The following is an 11,152-nucleotide window of genomic DNA, read 5'->3' as shown; positions in this document are numbered from 1 at the left end:
GGGGGAATGGGCTTCATGGAGGAATGACCTGAGCCCCTGCAGCTGCCCAGAGCATCCCAGGCTGGCACTGCCTGACGGCCCTGCCGGATGCCTGGGGCTGGGCTCAGCTGCCAGCAATCTGACGGCAAGCCCTTTCATTAGTATGGAAGAGTGTTCCTCTATAAACAGCTTGCTGCCCTTCGGGGTAAACAGGAAATCTTCCCCTTCGAGGCAGATTGCTGCTCTTTGTGGTGCTGCCATGCCCATCACAGTGGACAGCGCATGGGGCTGTGCCATCCATCTCCTCCTAAAGGCTGCTTCCCTCTCCTGCTCATCTACCAAATGCAGCGAGCAGGCTCCCGGGAGAGAAAACAGATCCCATCGTTGTTTGTAGGAAACACAAACTGTCCATTATGAAATTAAAACAGGAAATGAAGCATTGAGGGGGATGGGGGGATTCCTCCCCCCCTAAGCACCTAACAGAGGCTCATATACAGAGAGAGAACTTGCAGCAGAACATGTCTCATTATTAGCCAGATGTGCAAGCCTATGAAAAATGAACCCAAATGCTCATCTCTGGCTAATTTATTGTTGATATATTTCTCATTTCCATGCCTCACTGACAGTTATTTTTTTCTTTCTTTCTTTTTTTTTTTTTTTTTTTTTTTTTTTTCCACACACAAATCCTGCCTGTTTCTTCTAGGTAAACTTTGGCCTGTGCTCAGCAAGGCACTTAAACACACATTCTGCTGCACTGTGTGGCTTTCTCCCAGGCCTCACCCGAAATAAATGGGTAAATTCAAGCAGCTGAGTGCAGTACCAAGGCTTCACATCGTGAGATGCTCTCACCAGCCCCATTTGATCAGCAAGGCTCTGATGCCTTACTGCGTGCCTTCTTGCTGATGGAAAGAGTACCACATAATGAAGCCTAGAGGCTGCAGCCTGCTCTGAGAAAGGTGGGTGGTTTGCTTTCCTCCCTGCAGGTGACGTGGTCAGGTCTGGGTAAGGACTCTGCACTGAACCTCACCTGTTGGGCTTGCATGGCTCAGGACATAAGGGGACCTCGCCAGCTGCAGGAGGGTGGAGGACATGGGGGTGTTAAGGCAGAAGCATGGTGTCCTCCTCCCAGGGGACATCATGTGGAAGGAGAGCTTGGTTGGGAAATTAAAGGAAAGAAGTAAGCTGCTGTGAGATAGTCTTGGGAGGGAGAGAGGGAAGGAGACTGCTTTCCAGCAAGGGAGAGGTGGGGAATGGCTGAGCGCTCCTATGAAACAACTTGTGGAGGCTTGAGCAGCTCAAACACAGGAAGAGGAACTCACTCCTCTCCATTTTGTGAATGTTTCTGAGGAGCAGTAAGAGACCAAACATGATATAAAACCCTTAGCAAGAGCTAAGTGAAAGCCTGGTAGGGGCTGAAGCTACCTGAGCAGGGAAAGAAAGGACTTCTTTAGGCCACAGACTGTGTTTCTAGACAAAGTCCTTCAAAACCATTTGGCTGAACTCCAGGTTAAAAATGAGGAGACGTTCTCCATGGCCAGCAGAAAAGGATGCAATTAGGCAGTGACGTGGTACATGTCCCCCAGGAGAGCACAGCAGAGGCTGTGCCAGCCACAGAATGGCCTGGGAAGGAAGGGACCTTAAAGATCATCTAACTCCAAACCCCCTGCCACGGGCAGGGATAAGCATTGGCATCAGACAGACTCCAGCGCTGACTTTTTGAAGCAGGGAGAGCAAAGGACAAGAGAGTTGTGCCAAAGTCTGCACGGGCACTGGAGAGCTTTGGCCACTTCATGGGTGGGCCTTTTTCTGCTTCTGAATCAATGAAACATAGCTTTTGGTTTGCAGTTACTCTCTCGTTTAACTTATTTTTGTGTTACTGGATTTCTCTTATTTTAGTGTATATGTGAGCAACAGAAAGAAACTTCATACAACGGGCTTTCAGCTAAAGCATCCACGTGGAAATGGGATCACTTCAGAAAGCCTAGCAATGGAAGTACCAATGTCCAAATAACAACTAGATAGTGAACCCAAAGAAACGTGAGTACTCTTCAATAAAGATGTAGTGAAATCTAAAGAAAATCCTGATATTGACATCCCTTTCCTTCAATGGAAAGACATTGGGCAAATGCAAACATCTGCCTCGAAACAGCCCAGTTAGAGCCTTCTGGCCCAATCTGGAGCAAACAGACTGTCACCAAAAAAGTTGAAACAAGGCAGCACTGATATATAACATGATGTCTAAACAACTAACCTAGAAAAGTTCTGGTTTACCAGCGTCATGAACAGAAGTCTTGAAGTTGTAAAAATGTGAAAGCTGCAGTTGGCTGACAGACTTTCTGTTGGGTAGATACCAGGGGGATATAAAAAAGCAACATACTGTTTTGACTCTTGTTTTCTGGAGATACCTCTGCTGCCAAGAGCCTAGACATAGCACCAGCAAGGATAGGATATACAGGGCACATTAAGGCTGAGGTGCTGGGCATGCCTCTAAAGGCACAGGCTGGCAATTAACACGGGATAACTCACAGAACAGGCTGAAATTCACAGTTGGGGCAGTCCTACTGAATAGACTTTCCTGGCCTTTGGGCTCTTGAGAGACAAGGAGAGGGCTCTTGACCAAGAGAGTCTAAGCCTCTTTCCTGTGAGCTCAGAGTACACCCTGCAGTTGTCAGGCTTCTTCATGAGCTAAGGAGAGAAATAAATCATTGCCCCTGCTCTGAAGAAACCCTATCATTTGAAGCTGAGGCAGTTCTTGCTTATTGTGATGAAGAAAACCCGATGGTTGGCACTAACTGGGGGAGGTCATCCTGCTGTGCAATCAGCGTGGTTCAGAAAAGTTTAAAGAGGAAAACTAGTGGGAGTCCTAAAAACTGAGGCGCTAAAAGGGCAGAAGTGGGGTAACTCCTCTCACATGAATAAACACTCATGCACACACCTGGAAGAAACATATACAATACCCGTCAGGAATGAATAACTCTGTCTATTTGCTTTGGTGGTTTTCCAAACTTGCTGGAAAATGCTTTATTCATAGTCATACCTGCATTCTCTAATCTATTGACTTCCTTTTCTTTCTGCCCAAAGGGTTTACTTTCAGACTGTGTTGGTTTGTAGTTCACAGAGGTGGTAGGTGACGGTTCACTGGAATTGTTAAACTTCATTGAGATTTTCTGCACAATGGCTGTGTATCGAGCAAGATAAACAAGCAAACAGATCAAGCTCTCTTGCAGGCAGAGCTCTCTGCTCCATGTGAAAAGCTGAAAGGTGAGGCACCAGTCCTACAAAGTGGGGGGGTTACAGTTTGCTTTTTTTTTTCTTTAGAGCTACCATGGTTTGCAAGTGCAAAGACAAAGGCAGAAATGTGCCATGCAGGAAAGGTAGCCAGGGGACCTCAGGCACAAAGAGAGGTAATTTGTAAATGATAAATATGCTTGATAAAAGTACCATGCTCCTGTGGGTGCTGGACTATAAGCCTTTCAGAAGATAAGGAAGACTCTAAACACATCCAGGTGAATACAAGAATGTTTCCTTCCTGTCTTGTCATGCCAGAAAATACTACCTGCACATATATAGAAATATATATATATATATATATATTATATATATATAATATATATTTCTATCTCCATGTAAGTCATATATATAATATATATATATATATATATATATATATATATATAAGCCATATATATATATGACTTACATGGAGATAGAAATATCTATGGCCTCTTTTGCTACCAATCCATAGGCTTACAGGAGTAGGAATCTGGAATCTTTGCAAAAAATAATATATAATAAACCACAATTTGTGACTCAGCATAACTCAAGCTGTGGTCAGGGCAGGAAAAAGGTCTGGTAGACATAACTGGCTGAAAGGAAGCAGTGCACATGTGTATACACAAGAACTGCTGAAATAAGCTACTAGAATGCTTCTAAACTTGCACTGAGATGCATGTAGTGTCCTAGGCAGGATGGAGGTGGCGGCTCTCTCAATGAACCAGTGGCTGGAAGTGGTCCAGCTGCAGAGGACAGTGTCATGCATGGTTTGCTCTGGTCTTAGACTGCGATGCCACAGAGAAGACAGGTTGCTGCCTCTCTCTGGCATGGTGTTCCTGCTACACACTCTGTAATGCTGCTAGGTTTGTGTCTTTGTGTAATCAACGGCTTGGTGCCTTAGAAAAAATTTGTATTGATTTTTCTAGTGCTTCTCCTCTAACATTTCAGGTGGTTTTAATATGGCATAGCCGTAATGGTATTGGTTGAAAAAGATCTCCAGAGATCATCAAGTGTAACCTGAATCGATTAAAATATCAATATCTTTCAGTAGGTTAGCAGCTTCTGAGATGTTTTTGTCATTTTGTGGGTTTCCCCATCTCCCTTATCAACTAGCTGTCACAGCATTCAAGCATGCTCTTGGGAGGACATCTGGCTTTGAACTGATGTGCTCACCTCCAGCTGAAAGAAAGGAAACATGAATGGTATACTGATGTGGAGGGCCCCCTGCTGATGTTGTTGCTGTTCCTCTAAGTTTTACAGTGCTGTTCTGAACCTTTGCACAACCCAGTGGGAGCACAAAGACCAAGAACAGAGCCAGTGAGGAGGCAGGTAATGTCTTGCTGGATTTTGAGCAGAGTTTCCTTACGCTAAGAAGACTGCAGTGATGTTGATGGTAAGCTTTATGTTCTTAAAATTAATTGTAATTCAAAGCTGGGAATTTGAGGAATGGTGTTTCCTAATGTTACTCAGGCCTCTGCTTTTACACTGCTTTGCCTGCCCAGCCAGATCACGGGTTAGGGAAGAAGTCATGACACTGTCAGCCAAATCTCATTGCTGTACTGCTAGAGCACATCTCTTACCCCCAAATGGAGACAGGTAAAGCTGTTTTTTTTTGTTTTTTGTTTTTTGTTTTTTTTTTTTTTTTTACAGCTGTCAAAAAGTTATTCATCCTGTTTGCTTTCTCTGAAAAAGAAAGCGATTCCCAGACGTATTCATTGTCTCTGAAACATATATTCAGAGAAAGGGAAGAAATGTGCTAGTGAGTTGTCTCACAGTGACCTGCAATGAGTTAGGCAGCCTGGAGAACTGGTGAAGTAAGTCCAGGGCACCCCGCAGGCTGTCCTGGCCAACAGGAAGAGAAACCAGTGCTGCTTCTGCCTTTGTCTTGAGGAATGACTGCTGTCTGCCTTCTCAATGTCTAAAATTAGCAAGATCAAAAATAGGGGTGATGGGAAGTGCAAAGGCACCGACACAAAGCCGAAGGACAGAGCTACATCTGCACATAGTCAGAGGTCACAGTAGGTGACCAAGAAGAACAGGCATCTTGAGTGCACAGACAGACGACCTCCTGGCACCAGGCAAGCTATTTTCATCTCATCTACTCAGTGCTCTTGGAAAGGACTGTAATAAAATGAAAATGGGACTGGGAGGGGTGGAAGGAAGGAAAGAAAGAAGAAGAAAAATTTTTTATTTATTTATTTATTTTAAAATCAATATTTTCTTAGGGCATTTAGGCATGGCTGAGCTATCCAGACCTTCTGCACCTGAAGGATTTAGTACGGTTTTTCTCAGCATCTGCTGAATGGGTCGCATGCAGCATTTCACTTTGCATTGGTGAAGGAAATAAGGATTCTGAGAAGCCCTTTATTTCATTATCAAAACAAACATTACAAGTAGCTCTGGGTTTCTGGTGCTGGCTCTGTGGAGTCCATTATAACCATGACAAATGGGGCAAGGCAGTTGGTGTAGAGCTTGACAACAGCGGCAGTGAGTCACGGTAATTGTATGCAACAATGCCATATCGCAGCAACAAAATCGGATGAGTAATCTTGTAGCTTGCCTTCAGGCAGCTGTCTGGTTTATCTCACAAATCTAACTGCAACAAAATGTCAATGTTTTAATACCTCTGACATTTCTTTAGCTTCAAGAGGCAATAACAAATCTTTCTGGGCTACTTACTAAGAGATGGTTATATAAGGAAACGCAGGTATCGCTTCTTATCTGAAGAGACAATACTGAAAATAATCTTTTTTTCATTGAATTTAAGAGTAACCAGCATCAAATAAAAAACTGGTTAATTAACTAAAGCCATCGAACAACCCTCAAATGGATTTAGTTTCAAGTAACAGGTAAATAGATTTAATGCCTGGGAACCACGCAAATACCTCAGGCAGACTCTGCCTTTTCTGCATCTCCAGAAATGTTATGTTCGAGGAAAGGTTGTCTGTAATACACAAAGCAGAACAAGGCAATGCTCAGGGCTTAGAAAGCAAGTAAGCTTTATGACATCTCACGGGGTAGAAGGGGCCAGATGCCTGCTGCCATAAGCTGGCACAGGTCTGCTCCGTCCCCTCTAAGAAATGAGGCAACAGAGGCTGGTGAAAATTAGTGTATGTCCTCAGGTTTCTGAAGGGCAAAATGAGGGGGACTGAGCCACCTTGAGAGGTTACTTTACGCTGAGATAGCCATGATGATGTGGATGCTCCTTCCTGCTGCAGCCATACAGTCTGTAGGCCAATATATACATACATAATATTTTATGTATAAGGAGAAACTGTACTCTTGCAAGAGTCCATCAGGCTGCTGATGGTGCAGCTCCTGCCCAGGTGGGACAGCTACCTCAGGACAAAGTTAGTGCGACCACCACAAGACAGCAGAGCTGAGATGTTTGTCACTTGAAAGTGGCCAAGTGTGGTGGAGCTGAGGAGGATGTGGAAGAACCCAGCTGTATGGACGTGTGGTTGTGTGGGGCCATTCCACTTCACCAAGAGGTGCTTGGTTGTTCTGCTGCTCTGATGTGTCTTCTTAGTTCAGGTAATGGGGTATTTGATCACTTTGGCCATCATGAGGGGGTAAAGAGCCCCTTGACTTGGCTGTACAATAAATGAGATGTGTCACTGCCTTGCTATATCTGATATATTACCACATATGCTCCTTCTTCTGCCTGTTTAGTCAGTATCAGCCAGGGAAGGAAGATTGAGTCACAGCAGAGAAGCTACCTCAAAGTCTGAGGAGGGCAAAGAAACAGGAGCTTGATGAGCAAATGACCCTTACAGCCTCTGCAGATCTAGTAATACCAACAGCATCTGGCCTCGGTGTCACCACGGCTGTCCCACTGAACCTCTTCACAGCTTGTGAGAAATGCTGCTTCACACGGGCAAAACTCTGTCAGATGGTGATATTTTTCCCTGCCTGGGGTTAGGTTTCTTAGCTGGCAGACTTAGCACCGTGTGGGAGGCTCAGGGTGGCTTCATGCCTGTCCCATATGCTGTTCTTCCTCTGTAACCACACAGGTCTGCAAATCTGGCTGAAAATGAAGTGAACAGCAACCCTTGCCCTGCTAAGGACTACGTATTTCCACGCAGAAGCTGTGCTTCTGTGTGAAGTTTCGCTGGTGCTGCCAATCTTCAGGGGTTTCTCTGGTCCTGTTCATTTTCTTCTTGTTCTTCGCCCTTGCAAGGAGAATCTATCTGGACCTCAGCCCTGAAGCCCCATTTCCTTTCTGGTGCTTGCTGAAAGGCTTTGCAGGATACCAGTGCATGGTAATATTCCAGCTTAAACAGCATGGACAGGATCCTTGAAGCACAGTTTCTTTCCAAGAGTGCAAAGAAAGAAAATGTTCTGTACATGCGAGCTAGCCTTGTTTTCTATAGCTGTTTCTGAGACCCCCAGGAGGTTTCTGAAAAGAAACATTTTCCTTTCTCATTATTGCTCATGGTCAGAAAATTAAACATTTGGGAATCCAAAAAAGCAGGTTTCTACCTTTTTTTTTTTATTATTGAAATATAAATGCAACAGTTCACTTGAAGTGAAACTGTGAGCAGTGGAATAGATTAAATTAATCTTCCCTCAAAGATAATTTTTAATGAGGCAGTGATTCTCTGCAAGGAAAAATGTTCTTACTGTTCTTTTAAAATTTTCAAATAGAAAAATAAATTACATTTTGTATCACTTTCTCTTTAATGTGATTGAATGGGGGATGTTTTTAATTAAGACAAAAATCTCTTTGTTAATAGTCTTGATTAAAGGGGCTTTTAAATAGTTTATCTGTCTGGCTGCATTCCATCCTAGAGCTCTGCAGAGGAAGATGTCTTTCATGTTGAATTTAAATGCTTATTATCCCTTTGAACTCTGTCAGTCCACTTATTTGAAATATTATTCTTCCTTTCTAGCCTGTGGAGTCAGCTCACCGAGAGATTTTGGTAATGTCACTCTCTGGGGAACTCTGCTGGGTTAGCGGATCCTCGAACAAGCAGCCGGGGGTAATATTTCAAAGATCGCTGTGATCTCTGGTCTCATTTCCCTGCCAGCCTTGCAGTTGGCACTCGTGGCATCCGCGTGGTTGTATCACCTAGAACAACGAAGCCTTGATCTCATCCGTGGGCCTCGTGTTGCAGGAACCATCAATAGCTTTTGAATAATGATTTTGATTCAAGACATTCCCCCTGTGGTACCCACTGAGCAGTAATCTGGGGGGAAAGAAGATGGGATGGGCAGAGTCCTAATTAAGCACTGTGAGATGTGAGTGTGAATAATCATAAGAAAAGGTTTCTTACAAAGCCTCCTTTTTTTTTTTTTTTTTTGACTGATGGATACCGTAAATGTTGTCCTGACATCACTTTCTACTTTCTTTTATTACACGACGAAAGCAAAGCAGTGAACAACTGGAGTCACTTTCGATGTCCTGCAGACCTGTACACAATCACACTCAGGAGGTCTTTCCTTTTTTACTGCCCTGCAATTCATTTCAAACAATGTGCCCCTGTCACGTAAGGTGAGCGGCTCACCTGAAGGATGCACAGCTAGGCAAGGACGGACCGTAGGAGCCCGCATCTGTTAGGAAACCAGCACGCCTGCTCACCCATCGTGCCAAAGAAATAAATGAACCTGGACAGTGCTAATGGATGATAAGATCCTCTGTGACTGAACTGCTCCCCTGTCACAGAGGTTGGTGGGACTGATCCATAAATGGGAGCTGACAAGAGGAAATGGGAGTCCTCATTCAAGAGCAGACAGAGCCAAAGAGTCATTCCACTGCACACACCCCCAAATGTTTATCATATCGTCTCTTAGAAAGTGGAGAAATGAAAGCACTGGATGAATGGATCCAAATGCTCTGCTTCATGTAGCAAAGATTTCACCGCAGGGCTCTTACGCTGGAAAGTTACGTGCTTAATGTTTCTGCTGGGTGAGAAGCTGCTGCCCATCGAGGCTGTCAACAGCTAGAGGAAGACTTGATGCCTCCAGTAATCCCAGTAGCACTGAAGGGGAATGGGTGGGCTTGTAGCAGAGGGCCAGCTAGCACTGAAGAGGAAATTTGGGGGGAGAAAAAAGTGCTGAGGGATTACAGAGAGCACCCAGCCTCCGTTCAGGCCCTCTGTCAGCCTCCTGCCCAAACTCCCCAGCATGGGGAAGGTTGGAAGGAGGGAAGCGCAAGGAGATCGCACCTCTGATGGCAGAGGGACAGCAGTGAGTGAAACAGGGAAAGGGTGTGAGGGTCGATTGCTTAATCAAGGAACAGGGAAGCACCATAAATGTTTGGTTTTGTGATTCTGCTTGCACGCCCATGCTTCGTTAAGCTAGCATTTGTCAGCACAGCCTGTGTTGTCCATGAGAGTGTCTCTGGAGCCTGTGGCCAGCTGTCCTGCTAAACGTTTCATTTGCAGTACCTGTAACAGTGTTCCTTTGCAAAACGGAGCAGGATGGCAGTCCCTGTCAAAAATACGGTGCTGTGGAAGAACTGGAAGAGCTCCCTTCTTCCCCAGGAGCTGCAATGCCAACACTGCATCACCAGCCTATGCAGGTCTCCTCGTTCCCTTGCCCCAAAAAGTAGAGCTCGAATAGAAAAGACTAAGGTAAAAATAAACACTGCTCAACTCTTTCATTCATCGCAAGCTGTCAAATGGGACAGGTTCAGTGGAAAAACTGATGTGTGACTGTGTCATTACGCGTTGAGTCACCGTGCATGCATGGGTAGCAGGGTGGCGGGCTGGGGCGGCTGCAGGCAGCCTTAGCTTTAGCATGGCCTGGCCTTCAGGGCAAAGCTGGCCAGAAGCAGGAATTTATTGTGTTTTGAGAACTTCCTCCAATCTGGGGGCAAAAAGCCAGAACCCCCTGTGAATAAAACTAAGTGAAGTATCAAAACTCAGTTTTCTAATGACACTAAACTCTGTGGACAATGGCAAACGGAATAAATTTGGATATAGTAAGAACAGTATTACGCCATGTGTTCGAGGAAAAATGCTAGAATCAGAAACTCTGATTCCCTAAACAAAATTAAAGAGAAAGCCGTTTGATCGCTTGAAAATAGTGCTGGTACTTTCCTACAAATGTGGGTGTTGAAAAATTTGAGTTTTCCAGGTTTTCTCTCTTCAGCGTGTGGCTGGCATGCAAGAGGGGTTAGGGAATGGGCAAACTCATCTCTCTTGGGGATGTGCAACCACCAGCTCACCTGCTTTTATAGCATTTGGGTTGAGGGTTCGTGCCCTTCTGCTGCAGGGAGAGAAAGGACCTTGCCCCAGCACTGCCTGGGTTTGGTGAAGCTGCTGGGTGCCAGAGTACTGCTGCTGCCTGTGGGGAGCAGTACAAAAGCCTCAGCTTTTGGCTACCTGCTGGTACATTTTGGGGGTGTTGACAACGCAAATGGTTTCAAGGTCAGGGAGAGGGCTCTGTGAACATGCACGAAAATGGGAAATCAGAGCAGAAAAGTTCAGATTTTTCTCTGACTACCACACTGATGTCTGGATCTTTCCCCCCTGTTTTCCTTTTCCCCCATTGATGAGCGCTGTTTTCAGTAAATGCTGTACAGGCTACTTTCCTCTCTCAAATTGGCATAGCAACAGTATTAGAGCCAAAATCAAAGCATCAAGTTAACAACACGCTGAAATGGTTCCTGAATTCGTAGTATGCTCTTATTTATTTGAAGCGTAAGGGAGGGGGCTACTGCACAGCGTACACTTTGAGTTGTTTGAAGCCTTTGCTCTGTGCACGCTGACTGCCAGATGAAGATAAGCCAGTTAAATACCTGTTCTTTAATTAGGTTTATCCTCGTTAGCATCTGTATGAAAAACATTGAAGTAACCTGAGGATATATTATGTAGCTGCACTGTAGAAACAAGAAAACATAAGTTTAATATTATTTATTGCTGGTGTCACATGAAGGTCTTTGCAAAAAATGCCA

At 44.7% G+C, this 11,152-nt stretch overlaps 1 long non-coding RNA gene across 2 annotated transcripts; it reads left to right on the top strand.

Moving 5' to 3' along the window:
* The first annotated feature begins 731 nt into the window (after positions 1-731).
* On the top strand, positions 732-10,870 carry LOC311431819. Of its 2 annotated transcripts, XR_014689659.1 has the most exons (7): positions 732-935; positions 1,876-2,016; positions 3,061-3,240; positions 4,505-4,645; positions 4,903-5,330; positions 8,145-8,493; positions 8,622-10,870. It is a non-coding gene; the product is annotated as an uncharacterized lncRNA (long non-coding RNA). The 2 variants fall into 2 exon arrangements; XR_014689658.1 differs by lacking the exon at positions 3,061-3,240.
* Positions 10,871-11,152: the final 282 nt, after the last annotated feature.

The sequence above is a fragment of the Aythya ferina genome, assembly GCF_964211825.1.
Source record: "Aythya ferina genome assembly, chromosome: 2".
In the NCBI taxonomy this organism is placed as follows: Eukaryota; Metazoa; Chordata; class Aves; order Anseriformes; family Anatidae; genus Aythya; species Aythya ferina.
Note: the sequence above shows the minus strand (reverse complement) of the source record. Positions and strands in the feature narration are given on the sequence as shown.